At 56.5% G+C, this 15,482-nt stretch overlaps 1 pseudogene; it reads left to right on the top strand.

Annotated features, from left to right (window-relative positions):
* The first annotated feature begins 1,970 nt into the window (after window positions 1-1,970).
* On the top strand, window positions 1,971-12,636 carry LOC148594952 (antigen WC1.1-like; annotated as a pseudogene).
* Window positions 12,637-15,482: the final 2,846 nt, after the last annotated feature.

Below are 15,482 nucleotides of genomic sequence, written 5' to 3'. Positions count from 1 at the left end.
GAACTTGGCCTGCAAGGGAAAAGTTACAGTGAGGTTAATTTATTTCTCAGAGGTTTACAGGCCAGGAGCAAGGATATGGCTATGAAGGTGACTGTGATGACATCTCATTTTGAGTCCCTGATAGACCAGCAGCTTGTATCTGGTGAAGAATTAACTTGGAGAGGCCACCCCTGTCCCAGCAGGCCTGCATATAGGCCTGCAGTGTTAGCAATCTTTGATTTCCAGGGTTTGTGTGCTGTAGGAATGACGCTTGTCCAGCAGCAGGGAGCTTGCTTGAGTTGCCTGTGCGGTCTGTACTGGTTTTCTCTTTTTCATATGTACACCTGTTTTAATACCACCTTTGGGTCTGTAGCATGTCAGGAGTTTCCAAGTATGTTCTGACTGCAGATTGGGAGCAATGGCTGTTGGACGAGACAGAGGTAATCTCACTCCCAAGGAAAGGCGTGAGAAAAATGTCCACAGAGGCCTCTTTTTGATAGCACAACAGATCAAAGATCAAGATTCAATCAAATGTCCCACCCATGTGCCAGCTTCTGGCCTATCAGCTATCCTATGAGGAGTGACGTGAAAAGCACATGTCCCACCCATGCCCCTGTTGCTGGCCAATCAGGCACTCAGGCAGCAATGACCTCACAATCAATATCCAAGGGAAGGGAAGGTGAAGGAGTTAAATGCAGAGTGCAGTGGAGAGGATAAGGACAGCATCCCCTGGAAGGGTAGCATAACAAAATAATGTGGAAAAAAATACACAATCATATTTGAAGCAGCTCATAAAATGTCCAAACATATCTCAATAAAAAAGCCCTCATTTTGTTACAAAAAAAAAAAAAAAAAAAACTAAAATACCTAACCATAAGGTTAGAGCCTTAAAGCCTAGAGGCATGGAACTGTATGAAGTTGTGCCACAGCAACAAGTGAGGAGAGATGCAGCATCACTGATGAGAAACTGCACTGCCCTTCTAGGACCTGCAGCCGGTACTCATGAGTGCAAAGGCACCAGGAACAGCCCCTGCAGCCCCATCCCTGGGAGCAGGTCCTGGAGCTGCCACAGTGGCTGCACGCAGTGACACTGCTTGGGGAACCAAGGCCAGAGAGAAACCACCGTCCTCCTGGTTCGGTCGCTGCTGCAGGGAGAGCGCGGCGCAGGCTGCCGAGGCCACGTGGGCTGTGGTTTGTGCACCTGCAGGCGAGGCTTTGATCTGCCGATCAGCCCCGGCAAGGGAATAACGGGCTCCTGGGTGAACACCCTGAGAGCTGGGGGGCTCTGAGCGCCTAGGCTGCCCTGTCTGCTGTCAGAGGAGTGAAATGTCCCAGCTCCCTGCTCCTGACCAAGGCACCAGCACCAGGCTGTCCAAGAAGGGGTGGACGAGATCGCACTCACGGGATGTATCTCTGGCTGCGGCTAAGAGACATTTCACTGCTGCTGCTCCCAGCACAGCGGGGCTGTAGCAGGATCAGGGGCTGTTCCTCTTTCCTTCCCTTCCTGACACAGCCCATCCCAGGGACAATCCCAGCTCCACAGTTCTCATGGCGTGGGGAAAGCTGGACACTTGCACCTTGGGCACTCATGCAAACACAGCATGTGAGATCCCCAAAGTTCCCAGTCACCTGAGTGGAATACAAAGTGTGACAGAGCCATTTCCCTCTGTGGTCTGCCCTGTTCCACTGGGATGGGCCCCATAATGATGCCCCAGAGCAGTGACCAGGACATCCGCAGTGGAGCCGTGCTGCATATATGGTCATGAACGGCGCTCGAGAAGTTCATTGGAGGGCTGGGTTGTGACAGAAGGGAGATAACCCCCAATAACGTCTAAAATGGTGCCTGCTGCTTCGATTGGCTCATCCGGGAGCTGGGCCGGCACCTGCAGATATATATTGGCCTCCCATGTTTGTTGTCCCGCACAAGTCCCCAGGATCTGTGGCAAGGAGAGGGTGCATCAGGGCAGTGCCATCAGGGCAGGAGACTGCAGATGGAGGCAAAAGGACTCTGCATCTCTTGGGTGCTGTGGCTGCTCGTCTGGGTGCAGCTGTGCTGGGGTAAGTGCTGGGTAACTGTGGGGTAAGAGTGAGCTCTTTCCTGTAATTGAGGAGGGAATGAGGGTTGGGACGGAAGATGGGGATCATCTCAATGCTCCCTGGGCACCCATAAAGCCCTGCAGGTGGTGGGTGCATTTGAGTGGTACCCATGGTGGATCATGGTAAAGGAAATGGGTCCCTGGGCATCCCAAGAGTGCAGAGGGGAGATGCCTCACACCCCAGGGGCTGGGACTCAGCCCTGGGACCCTACACAGTCACTGTGCTGGGGTCAGTGCCCTCCTAACCGGCCCCGTGTCTGTGTTTGAAGGTGCTACGGAGGTGAGACTGGAGGATGGAGACAGCCGCTGTGCTGGGAGAGTGGAGGTGAAACACCAGGGCCAATGGGGGACCGTGTGTGGTGTTTTCTGGGACATGGAAGATGCTGCTGTAGTTTGTAAGCAGCTTGGCTGTGGATTTGCTCTCCGTGCCCCTAAATACAGATATTTTAGGCCAGGATCTGGCCGGATTTGGCTGTACTCTGTAAGCTGTCAAGGCACCGAGACTGCCTTGTCTGAGTGCAGACGTGGTTGGGGTAACCGCAACTGCAATCATGCTTGGGACGCCGGAGTTGTTTGTTCAGGTAAGGAGTCATCCAGTTCCTCACCTCTGGAGTGGGGCCTGGGATCAGGGGACTAACCAGGCTGTGCCTTGAAGGAGCAGTACGTGGGTACCAGCTCAGACCCTGACATTGGCACTTTCACTGTACTACTGCAGCTGCTGCTGTTCCTGGGGAAAGTCCCAGGTGAGCCCACCATGGGGTGCACAGACCCCATCAGGATCCTGGGGGCTCAGCCCACCCTCGGATGGTGCCTCAGGCTGAGAAATGAATCCCTCACCCTGTCCTACAGGTTCTAGGTCTCCATCAATCTCCTCAGGTTCTGCCAGGATATTCTGGCAGTGCTGGGTGTCCCTGTGCCCCAGACTTCAGGACGACTTGCTCAGCACCCCGTGGCTGGGGAAATGGTACAAGATGTCTGAGGGTCCTGCAGTCATTTTCCTCACAGACAGGAGTGCCTTGGCTGACCCAAAGTGGCTTTTCAGAGGGGACAAGAGCAGGGCCTGGCGCAGAGAAGCAGGGGGATGAGCAGGGCACCCCTTGTCCAGGGCCACCCTGCAAGGACCAGCCCCCCACGAGCTCTGGGTTGGTGTCTGTGGGGCCGCTCTCTGCTCCCTCCCACGTCACCACAGGCTCAGGCTGGTCCTGCTGGGTCCCTGTCACTGACCCCTCCGACAGTGCAGGACACCCTGGGAACAGGGAGCATTTTGGGCTGTTCCGAGGCAATTCCCCAGGCTGTCTCTGAGCTCTGCAGGGCTGAACAGGCTGCAGCAACCGTTAGGGCTGCGGTGCTGGGGATCTGTGCCGGGCAGTGGGGCAGCCTGTGGGGCAGCAGCATTTCCCTGAGCAGTGCCTGTGGCTATGGGTATGTGATTGAGACAAGCTCCAGAGCACTGTGTGGGTGTGAGAGGAAGCGCAGAGGATCTTGAAGGGTTTGTGTCATCAGAACCTACTGAGAGCTGCTGTTTGACATTAATGGGATCCTTTGGATGTGGCTGCCATGGTATGTAACTGCCAGAAGCTTGTGGCAACCCCATGTCATTGTGGGGTATTTAATTTTTTTTTTTTCCCCAGGATTTGTTCGGCTCGTTGGAGGAAACAGTCCCTGTTCAGGACGTGTGGAGATCGGAGATGCAGACCAGTGGAAAACAGTCTGTGACTCACACTTTGATGTGAAAGCTGCTGGCGTGATCTGCAGGGAGTTGCAGTGTGGGGCTGCCCTGTCTGTCCATGGGGGAGCTCACTTTGGAGAGGGGGTCGGTCCCATTTGGGATGGAGAGCTGCAGTGTGTGGGGAATGAGCCCTTCCTCTCCTCCTGCCCCAGGAGGTCCCTCAGCAACCAGACCTGCAGCCATGCCAACGACGCTGGTGTCACCTGCACACGTGAGCATTCAGGGAGGCAGTGTGAAATGCCACCCATAAGCTATGTGCTAAGAAACAGGGAGCAGGGAAGTGAGGTGCTGTTGTTGTCTGTAATCTTAAAATGATGTGGAAGGAGCAGAAAGGGCTGCTATCCCCTTGGCATCTCCTCCAGCACCTGAGGGTGCAAGAGCACAAAACCATCCTCACTTTCCTTCCTCTTTCCCCAGAGTACACAGGATTCAGGCTGGTGAATGGCAGCACAGCGTGTTCAGGGCGAGTGGAGATCGAGGTGGAGGGGACCTGGGGAACCCTCTGTGACTCTGGCTGGGACATCTCTGACGCTCATGTTCTCTGTCATCAACTCAACTGTGGATTTGCTGAGTCCATTCCTGCAGGAGGGCACTTTGGGAGAGGAACAGGCCCTGTCTGGAGAGACACTTTCCACTGTAATGGGACCGAATCCCATTTGGGACAGTGCCCTGTGACTGTTCTTGGGGTGTCCCCATGCTCACCTGACAATATTGCTGGTGTTTTTTGCTCAGGTGAGTTCTGGGAAAATGGATTAACTAATTTTGCCCCTTTTGTGTGACTTGGAAACACAAAGCAGGGGAGCTCCTGGCAGTGACAAACTGAATTTCCTGCTGGAGAAACTATGGGTTCCCATGGAGGGATTCAGAGAGCTTTGCTTGCTCCTGCAGAGCGTGTTTTCTTGGGGGAGATGAGAGCTGAGCAGGGAGCCGGCATCTGTGCTGCTCCAGGGCATCTGGTTCAGGCCTTGGGGCCACCACCAGGCCTGGGCTCCTCTGTTCTCTCTTGGGGCGCAGGCCAAGGAGGGGACTGTGGGACACAGCTCCACTCCCTGCAGCTGTGAAAGATCCTCTGCTCCCTCCTGCAGCCCATACCCCCATCTCAGACCAGACCCTGATCCAACAGCCTGCAGGGACTGCCATGAGTGCACCCAGCAGGAGCAATTGCTGAGGCTGAGCAGCACCTTGGGGCTGGGGTTTGCCCTTGCTCCTTGTCAATATGAACCTCAAACTTGTCCTGTTTTGTAAAGAAGGCCCTCATCCCTCTGCTTCTTGCTAAGGACACAAGCTCCATATCCCAGATCCCTAGGGTTGTAGAAGGACAGAGCTGTCCCAGCAGGAGCCAGTCCCAGCTTGAGGATGGAGCAAGGCTACTGCTCACCCTGTCACCCAGGCCTCGTACAGGCCACCACTTCCTGCTGCTGAAGCTGCTCCAGATTCATCCATAAGGACATATCTGGTGGCTCAGGGATTTGGCTTGACCTCCAATGCTTTCCCATTTCCATCACTGAGGTGATATTAGAGCTCAGCAAGGTTTAGGGCCTGGAAAACAAAATCCCTTGGAGCACTCCCATCCTTGAGCTCCTCACTGTGAGCTGGATACGGATAGGTGAGCTCCAGGATGTCCAAGGGCATGAGAATGGGAAACAAGGCAGCATGCAGGACATTTCCCCTCTCTCCGAGCAGGACTCTCTGGATCCCTGCGTCTGGTTGGTGGAGGGAGCCGCTGTGACGGGCGAGTGGAGATGCCCCTGAATGGGACATGGGTCCGAGTCCTGGATGACCAGTGGGACCTGAACGATGCCAGCGTGGTGTGCCGGCAGCTCCAGTGCGGCGAGGCAGAGCAAGCCTACAACCCGCTGAAGCCTGAGCGAGGGACGGGCCCCGTGGGGCTGAGAAGGGTCCAGTGTGCAGGGAAGGAGACTCACCTGACCCTCTGCAACACCTCCCTGCCTGCAGCAGCGCCTGCAGGAATTGCCGAGGACGTGGGGGTGGTTTGCGCGGGTGAGTTGTTCTGACGGTCCCCAATGTGCTGTGCTCCCCAGGGCTGCGAGCCCCTCACAGCCGGGTTTCTCCTGGGTGCAGGGAGCCGGCGGGTCCGGCTGGTGCACAGGGCAGGGCGCTGCGCTGGGAGAGTGGAGATCTACTACAACGGCACCTGGGGGACCATCTGTGACGACTCCTGGGACCTGCTGGACGCCACCGTTGTTTGCCGCCAGCTGGGCTGCGGGGTGGCTGTGAATTTCACCGGCTCTGCTCATTACGGGGAAGGCTCTGGACAGATCTGGCTGGATGACGTGAACTGCTCCGGGGATGAAGCTGCTCTCTGGGACTGCCCGGCCAGGCCCTGGGGGCAGCACAACTGCAGGCACAAAGAGGATGCAGGAGTCGTCTGCTCAGGTCTGTGCGGGCAGCCGTGGTGGGAGCCTGGTGCTTCATGAGGAGGGGACGAGGGAGAAGCTGGACATGGTGGAACTGCCCCGACTGTCCTGAGCCCCCTTCCTGCCTGGTTGTGGGGCCACCCATGCACAGTCCCCACAGGACCTGCTCAGGACTATAGGGAGAGCACAGGTGTCCCCACAGATCAGGGGGGAGGGTAGTGCTGCACATTGGGTGCTTCTCTCTGCTCCCTTAGTAAAACAGTGCCTTGCTGGCAGGGCCCTCTGACTACCTGAGCCCTGGCATGTCTAGAAGACTCCCTGCTTCTTGGTGGAGGCACGGGGGCCACATGGAGGGCAAGAAGGTGCTCAAGAGTAGTCAGGATGGATTTACCAAGGGGAAATCATGCTTGACTAATCTGATAGCCTTCTATGATGGAATGACCAGCTGGATAGATGAGGGGAGAGCGGTGGATGTCGTCTATCTCGACTTCAGCAAGGCTTTTGACACCATCCCTCACAATATCCTCCTGGGCAACCTCCAGCAATGTGGGATAGATGAGTGGACAGTGAGGTGGATTAGGAACTGGCTGGATGGCAGGGCCCAGAGAGTGGTGATCAGCGGTGCAGAGTCTAGTTGGAGGCCTGTAGCTAGCGGGGTCCCCCACGGGTCAGTCCTTGGTCCAGTCCTGTTCAATTTATTCATCAATACCTGGATGAAGGCACGGAGTGCTCCCTCAGCAAGTTTGCTGATGATACGAAATTGGGAGGAGTAGCCGATACCCCAGAGGGCTGCGCTGCCATCCAGAGGGACCTGGACAGATTGGACAACTGGGCGGTGAAAAACCTCATGCAATTCAACAAGGCCAAGTGCAAGGTCCTGCACCTGGGGAGGAATAACCCCAGGCACCAGTACAGGCTGGGGACTGACCTTCTGGAGAGCAGCTCTGCGGAGAACGACCTGGGTGTCATGGTGGATGATAAGTTGACCATGAGGCAGCAGTGTGCCCTCGTGGCCAAGAAGGCCAATGGGATCCTGGGGTGCATTAAGAAGAGCGTCTCCAGCAGGTCGAGGGAGGGGATCCTGCCCCTCTACTCAGCCCTGGTGAGGCCACATCTGGAGTACTGTGTCCAGTTCTGGGCCCCACAGGACAAGAGGGATGTGGAACTGCTGGAGAGAGCCCAGCGCAGGGCTACAAGGATGATCAGGGGCCTGGATCATCTGCCTTATGAGGAGAGGCTGAGGGAGCTGGGCCTGTTCAGCTGGAGAAGAGAAGGCTGAGAGGGGACCTGAGCAGTGTCTAGAAGTACCTCAAGGGAGGCAGTGAGGAGGATGGTACTAGCCTCTTTTCAGTGGTGGCCACTGATAGAACTAGAGGAAACGGCCAAAAACTAAGGCATCAAATGTTCCACAGAAACTTAAGGAAAAATTTATTGGCAATGAGGGTGACAGAGCGCTGGAACAGGCTGCCCAGAGAGGTTGTGGAGTCTCCTTCTCTGCAGATCTTCAAAACCCACTTGGACACAGTCCTGTGTCACATGCTCTAGGTGACCCTGCGTGTGCAGGGTGATTGGACTAGATGACCTCTAAAAGTCCCTTCCAACCTTAAGCAATCTATGATTCTTAGAATAATCCTCCCTATTCACGGATGCCATAGAATGCCCTAAGGAATTCTTGTTATGTTTATCTCTGCTCACTCCAGGACCAGCTTGTCCCCCCTAGCTTTGTGTTTTTCCTTCCAGAGTTTGTGGCCTTGAGGCTGGAGAACAGTGATGGCTGCTCTGGGCGCCTACAGGTTTTCTACAACGGGTCATGGGGGAGTGTTTGCTCCAACTCAATGACTTCGAGCACCGTGTCTCTGGTGTGCAAACAGCTGGGCTGTGGAGATGGAGGATTCCTTGAAACAGACCTGCCATATAGGAAGGTATCTGGCCATACATGGCTGGATCATGTTGAGTGTGGAAAGAGGAACAGCTCCTTTTGGCAGTGCCCCTCTGATCCCTGGAACCCACAGTCCTGTGATGACCAACGAGAAGAGACCCACATCACCTGCAATGGTAATGCTGGAGCCACGTGGGCGCAAAGCTCACAGCAGGTCTTGCTCCCTGTTCAGCAAGGCACAATATTGAGAAGGGGTCTGGAGTGGCTTTTACTTTGCATATGAGATCATTCTGCTGTCAGTGACACAAATACAACATATCCATGAGCAGTAGCTGCCCTGAGCTACCCACATGGCCAAGGAGGGGAAGAGGCACATGCAGCCTCCACCTCACCTTGGTGATCTCCTCTACCACACCTTGGACACCTCTTGGAGGTGCCTGTTGATCTCTGTTGTGAATAGATGGGGCCCAGACAATCACCTTTTAGCTTGGGAAGTCCATGCAGAGCATTCCACTCATGGCCGTGGTTTGCTGAGGGAATGGGAAGGGGGAGAGAGAACGCGGTGTTGGTGGCTCAAGGTTATGTAGGAACCAGACCGTCCGCAGGGCAGTGCTGGCATCAGAGCTCGGAAACAGCCTCCCCCTGGGGACATGCTCCTGCTCCTCTGCTAACCAGGAAACCTCTTGGGGTCAGCAGCCAGGGTAACCCTGGAGTTCAGCACTGTTACACACTGCATTATCAGGGGGGTTCACCTTTGTCCATGAGCAGGGGGAGGTGCGGGGAGGTTCAAGCACAACTCAGTCCTGATCCTGTCCGCATGACCCCCATAAAGCAGCCCCTTCCTTCACTGTAGCGTTTCCTTCTACAGGGAGACGACCAGAAACCCCTCCAGCCCTAGCGGCAGAGTGCCCCAACTCTACGAGCTGCACAGGTAACTGCTGCTCCCTGTGCCCTTCTCACCTGGCCAGGCCCTCCCAACCACCCCAATCACATGGAGGGCTCTGTGTTTTCCAGAGATGGAGAAGATTCGTGTCATGGGAGGAGAGGACGGCTGCTCGGGCAGAGTGGAGGTTTGGCACCACGGCACCTGGGGGACAGTGTGTGACGACTCCTGGGACATGAAGGATGCTGAGGTGGCCTGCAGGCAGCTGGGCTGCGGCCCTGCCGTGTCTGCCCTGGGGGAGGCTGCGTTTGGGGAGGGGACGGGTTCCATCTGGCTGCAGCAAGTGAAGTGCAGAGGGACAGAGCGGTCTCTCTGGGACTGCAATGTGCAGTGTGGCAACAGCGGTACCTGCCAGCACAAGGAAGATGTTGCTGTGAATTGCTCCGGTGAGTGGCAGTGCTTGGTCCCCTTGTTTGGGGACATGTTATCCCAGCTGGGCCCTCACAGGGCCCCAGACTCCTCAGAGCAGGGATGTCCCTGTAGAGGTTGGGTGCCTGGTGCCAGGTGGGGAGCAGATGTTATGGGGCAGGGTGTCCTCATGCCTTTGCCTGTGGGGTTCTGCAGCCCCCTGAATGCCTGTCCTGGGCTGTCCATGCTGTCCTCCCCATGGCCCAGAGCAGAGAGCCCAGGGCCTGTCACGGGCACCCAGGGAAGGACTGTTCTGATGGCACTTGGAGGGGACATGCACAGGCACAGCCACATCTCTCTTCCTGCTCTGCAGCTGCACCCGCGATGACAACAGCAGCCCCGTGAGCAGGTAACCTGCCCTGCTCCCTGGGTTGGGTCTCCTTGGGGCTAGGCTGTGACCTGCAGCCCAAAGGAAGGGGCCCTGTGCTGGGGTGCAGGGCCTCAGAGAGGAGGCCCAGGGGTGGGAGCGGGTGGCTTTGTGGAGGGCTGTGAGTCACCCAGCAGTGTGAGAGCTGCCCCACAAACCAGCACAGGGTCCCCCAGCCCTGCCATGTGCAATGGTTCAGGACTGGGGTGTCCCTGGGCCCCGACGTGCCCCAGGCGAGGGCCTGCCTTGTCCATGTCACTGCCCATGCAGATCCCACCCAGAGGCGTGTGAGGGAAAGCGGAGGAGTCTCCGTGCCTGTTGTCATCTGCATCATCCTGGGGGCACTGCTCTGCCTGCTCTTGGCCCTCCTAGCAGGGCAAGTGCACAGAGCCAGGGCTCAGCGCAGAGGTGGGTCCTTCCCCATCGGTACCAGGGTGGACGATGCCTCTTGACAGCCCTGTGGGGGCTGTGGGGTGTGTGTGAGGGCACAGAGGGTGGGGGTGCTACCTCCTGCTTTATTCCCTGTTCCTTCACTGTCTATTTGTGGGACACCCGCAAGCAGGAGCTGTGGGAGTGCTGATGCAGGAGGAGATGGTGATAGAGGAGGTGAGAAAAGGCAGCGAGGGGCTGGGGGAGATGGGAGCAGCAGGAGACGTCCAGGGACGCGGCTGGCTGCGCTCTGAACAGTGCTAGGGGGAGGCTGTGGGGCAGGAGCGGTGCCAAGAGGAGCTCAAGGCAGGGGGTCTCTCAGAGTGGGAGTCGGTCCCTGGGCTGCTCTCTCTGTCCTGCCCTGTTCACCCATGTCAGGGCAGGATCATTTTATGGACCAGTCTGGCAGAGAGTGAGAAGCTCTCTGGGGAGAGGAGCTATGGGAGCTGCTCCCTGGTCAGAGCAGGGACTGACTTGGCGCCAAAAGGGACATTGGGGGCTGTGTCTGAAAAGAGAGCATGAGGTGACATTGCCCCAGACCATCTCCACAGGGGCGTTGCTGTCACTGGGGATCTGACCGTAATGCCTGGGCAGGGCAGTGGGTCTGGGCTGTGGGGTCAGCACTCGTTTGGCTAGGGTGGAAGGGCTGAGTGCCCACATCGGGGTCCTTCTCCTCTCTCCATGTGCCTGTGCTGATCCTGCCCATATCCTCAGCCTCCAGGAGGTCTCTGGAGCCCCTCTCTGAGGCCGTGTACCAGGAGATCGACTACAGCCAAGTGTGGGAGAAGCAGGCGAGGTTCGGTCCTCCAGGTCTGTGTGGTCGGTTCTGGGACAGAGCACATGGCAGGGCCCTTTCCACTGGCCCTAACCCACGATGGGACCGTTGCAGCCCTCGGGCCAGTTGTCTTCTCAGTGCTGGGGTCACGGGTTCCTCCAGGAGAGCAGCCCAGTGCTGGGCTCAGGCGAGGAGCTTCCTCCCGACCTGCTCTGCCCATCCCAACCCGCGGGCACAGCTTCTCCCTGCCTGTCCTGCTGCCCCCATCGGTTGTACCTGTTGGGTAAGGGAAGGGGGTGGCCAGGGCGGCTCTGAAAGGCCCTTGGAGATGGGATTTGTCCCATGGGAGCAGGACAAGCCCTTGGCCGTCCTCCCCATGCAGTCCCTGCTAGGTGGGTCCCCATCGCAAGCAGGGCTGACAATTGGCAGGGCCAGCAGGGCTCACCCCAATAACACTTGCTGCTCCCCTTGCCAGGTTCCTCTTCAGAGGGCTCCCTGACCAAGCTGCAGCTCAAGCCCAGGGACAGTGAGGAGCGTCCTGGGTCAGCACCAGGTAATGGGCAGGGAGGCAGGGGAAGGGTTGGTCTCTCCTCCCCATAGCTATGTCACTGAGTGTCACCATTGGGATGGGGAGGAATTGCCTTCAGGAATGACTCTGGAGTCATGCAGTGTGGGCAAGCATTGGACATGCCCCACTGAGCTGGGTGCCTGAATGGGGCCTTATTGGGCTCAACTTGTCCCTGCCTCCATCAGGCTCTGAGTTTGTCCCAGGGAATCCCCAGCCCCGGTGCAGACTCCAGCTCTGTTATCCCTGCGGCAGGGGGAGAGGGCACCCTGCTGCCTCACACACACTCCCATAACCCTGGATCCAGGATGCTGGATCTTCTGTGGCCCTGCCAACACCAGTGTCTCTGCCCTTTGTTCCTTCATGTCCTTCCTTCCTCTGCTCTGTGAGAGGGCTCCTGTCATCACCAGCTCCTCTCTCGTTTCAGGGGTCCCTGTCCTGCCCACAGGTGACCCAGCGGAAGGCTATGACGATGCCAGAGAAGAATCTGACCCTGAGGAGGATCTTGTTCCTGGCCAGCAAGACTGGGAAGCTCCCAGGGAAGCAAAGGAGGGTGAATGGTTTGAGGAGGCACAGAGAGGTGAGGGGGAAATGCAGCTGCTGGCTCCTGGGGTGCTGTCCCCAGTGCCAGGAGAGTGGCAGCAGCCTGAGAGCCCGACCTCCCGGCATGGGGAGGGTACCTGCCTCAGGAGTTTTCCTGGTGAGGAGACGGGGGTGGGATTAGGGGACTGAAGGTCTCAGGCAGTGAGAGACAGGGAGGAAGAGGATTCACAGCCCAGGAGGGGCATGTGTGTGGGGCAGACTGCAATGCACTGGCCTTGCTGCTTCCAGTGGGGAACGGGCGCTGCTGGGGATGTGATGGAGCCCCCAGGGCAATCAGAGCAGCCCCATCCTTTCCTTTCGCAGACACAGCGTATGATGATGCTGAAGGAACATCCCTGGCACAGCCTCATGAGGACACCAAGGCTGTGGGAATGGACCCTGGTGCCAGACTGTCCCTGAACCCAGGTCTGAGAGAGCCCATCACTGCCATGAGGTTGGGTGCAGCTGCGACAGAAGAGAGGTCTGTGCAACTTGGAGAGTCATGAGTGACAAAGACTGCTCTCCCTTCTGCCACTAGTAGCAGAAAGAGCTGGACATTGCCTCTCTCATTTTTTTCTCTACTTTTATCCCATGCATTGCTATTTGTTCTTATTAAAACCATGTGGGAGTTTGACCCAGAGATTGGGTTTCCCTCCCCAGGTGTTGGATGTCTCCCCAAAGCTGATCAGGGAAGGTGAAGCAGCACAAACCAGCAGTGGGTAAGGGGAACATCTTGGGAAGAGCAGGCTCTGAGACAGGCTGTGCTCCTGCAAGAGCCCGTGATCTCTGGGGTGTGGGAATAGTGATGAGTCCAGCTGGAGGATATTTCTGCTGGCAGGGACATAGAATCATAGAATTATTAAGGTTGGAAGGGACCTTTAGAGATCATCTAGCCCAACCCCCCTGCACACACAAAGTCACCTAGAGCACGTGGCACAGGATTGCGTTCAAACGGGTTTTGAAGATCTCCAGAGAAAGAGATTCCACAACCTCTCTTGGCAACCTATTCCAGGGCTCTGTCACTCTGTCAGGAAATTTTTCCTTAAGTTTCTGTGGAAGCTTTGGTGCTTCAGTTTGTGGCTGTTTCCTCTTGTCCTATCAGTGGCCACCACTGGAAAGATGCTGGCCCCATGCTCCTCACTCCCTCTTAAGGTATTCATAGACACTGAGCAGGTCCCCTCTCAGCCTTCTCTTCTTCAGGCTGAACAGGCCCAGCTCTCTCAGCCTTACAGTCAGTCTTAGACATCCCCATCCTGCAAACCTCATGCAGAGTTCCAGCCATATGTGCCGGTCTGCAGAGTCCTATAATGTCCCTCTGGGCAGGATGGTCCAATCTCCTTCCCCAACTTGCTCTTTTCCCAGGGGCTCTTCCTGGGCTACCCTGGTCCCTGGGACAGGGGCCACCACAGAGCTCCAGCACAGAGCTGCACAGAGCCCCGAGTGCTGGCCTGGGGCCCCATAGCAGTGAGCCTGGAGGTGACAGTAGGCCCCGAATGCTAGGCCATATTTCCATGGCCGAGAAGATGCCATGTCTACCCCTAAAGCAGGAGCCCACAGGAGCTGAGACAGGATCCCTGTTCCTTGGCTGGGTTTTAAGCAGCTGCTCCCCAGTATGAATGGGTGAAAGACCTCTCCTGTGGGAGCTGAGTAGGGAGGAGGGTTCGATGGTTGTCCAGCATGTGGCACCCAAACTGCCTCCCTCCTCCATTCAGGGTTCTCTGCAACTTGTTGACCCTTCCTTAGGGGATCCCACACACTGACGGGCTCAGGGCAAGCACACAAAACCCCCCTCATCCTTCACTCCGGCTCATTTGTTTCCTTGCACTAATCTACTCAGAGAGCTGCTCCTGGAATAGCAAGAAAGGAGTCACACACATCTATTCCTGTATCTCTTTCTATATAATATATATAGATGAATATTTAAAAGATGAGACATCTGTGGCTAAACTATCAGTTTCTAAGAGCTGCTTTTTTTCCTCCTGCTTTAATTTTCCTTTCCTAAAGTGCAGTTAACTATATCCCCTACTTCTTGTTTTCCTTTGCTTTTTTTGCCTGCCCATTACACTACCACTTGTGCATCCATCCTCCACTCATGTCCTGGTTTCAGCCTTCCCAGCCACAGAAGAACAGGGGCCGTGTGGCTGCCCCCACCTCTCCCTGCCTCGCTGCCCCATCACAGCTCACCTCTCCCGGCAATGGGTATCCTCCGCCGCGAGACAAAATCAGACATCTCTGCTCAGGGTCTAGGGTCTCTCTGGGGATAACAGAGGATAATGCTCCAGTCCCCTCTCCCATGGCAGCATCTCCTCACTGGGAGCTTCTCCAGCCCCAAGAGGCACTGAGGGACTTTTGGGGGACCCCAGAGGAGGTTCTGTGGGCCTCACCAAAGGACCGTATGTGCCAGAAGAGCAGTGGGTCTTTGCACGTCTCTGAGAAGGAAGGGGATCCAACGGGCTGCTGAGACACAGATGGAGACACATGGAGGCCCCCGATATTCACTGAGGCCTTCAGGGCACCAGAGCTCACTCAAGGAGCCTTGGGATGCACTGAAAAACTGACAGCAGCCCAATGAGGGAAATGAAAGGAACTCAAAGACCCATGAGATATACTGAAAAGCAGATTGAGGCCTCCAAGAATCATCAAAAACCAGACAAATCTCTGGCACACACCAAATGGCACCTGAGGCCCCAGGAATGGACTGAAAAATGAGGCACACTGAAAGGCACTCAGAGGCTGCTCGGACACACTGAATGGTGCTTGGGTCCTATGGTGCCCCAAGAAGCAGACAGAGACTCATGGGATGCACCAAAAATCAAGGGTGGGCACTGTGAAGAAACCAAAGGCAATCAGAGGCCTCTGAGAGGCTCCAAGTAGTGCTCTGAACACCCTGAAGGGCCCACAACGCACACAAAGTCCCAAGACAGAGGTTCCTAGGAGTACCTGATAGACACACTGAGCCCTCTGGGAAGTGTGCAGACGTCCCTGGAGCAAACTAAAGAAACACAGAGGCCAAGGGAGCCCCCCAAAATGTGCTCAGAGGCTTCCAGGGAGCCCTAAAAGGTGCTTGGAGGCACCTGGGGCACACTGAGAGACACTCCAGCAGAGCAGCTGTCCCCTATAAGGCAGTGAGGAGCTGCAGGAACACCAAAACACACATGGAGGCACTGTGGAGAGCTGTGAACAGCGCATGGAGGGCCCTGGGATGCCCCAAAACACCAAAGAGTGGGAGTCCAGAGGGGCACTGCCAGAACAGGGAGCACGTCAAAGGGACATGGAGGTCTTGAGGGAGCACTCAAAGCCATGCAGAGGACCCTGGCAGGGTCTGTTCGCAAAGAGAGCAAAAGAAGGGAAA

This window comes from Tinamus guttatus, unplaced genomic scaffold, assembly GCF_059628265.1.
Source record: "Tinamus guttatus ecotype Peru unplaced genomic scaffold, ASM5962826v1 Tinamus_guttatus_pri_ptg000175l, whole genome shotgun sequence".
Classification (NCBI taxonomy): Eukaryota; Metazoa; Chordata; class Aves; order Tinamiformes; family Tinamidae; genus Tinamus; species Tinamus guttatus.
Note: the sequence above shows the minus strand (reverse complement) of the source record. Positions and strands in the feature narration are given on the sequence as shown.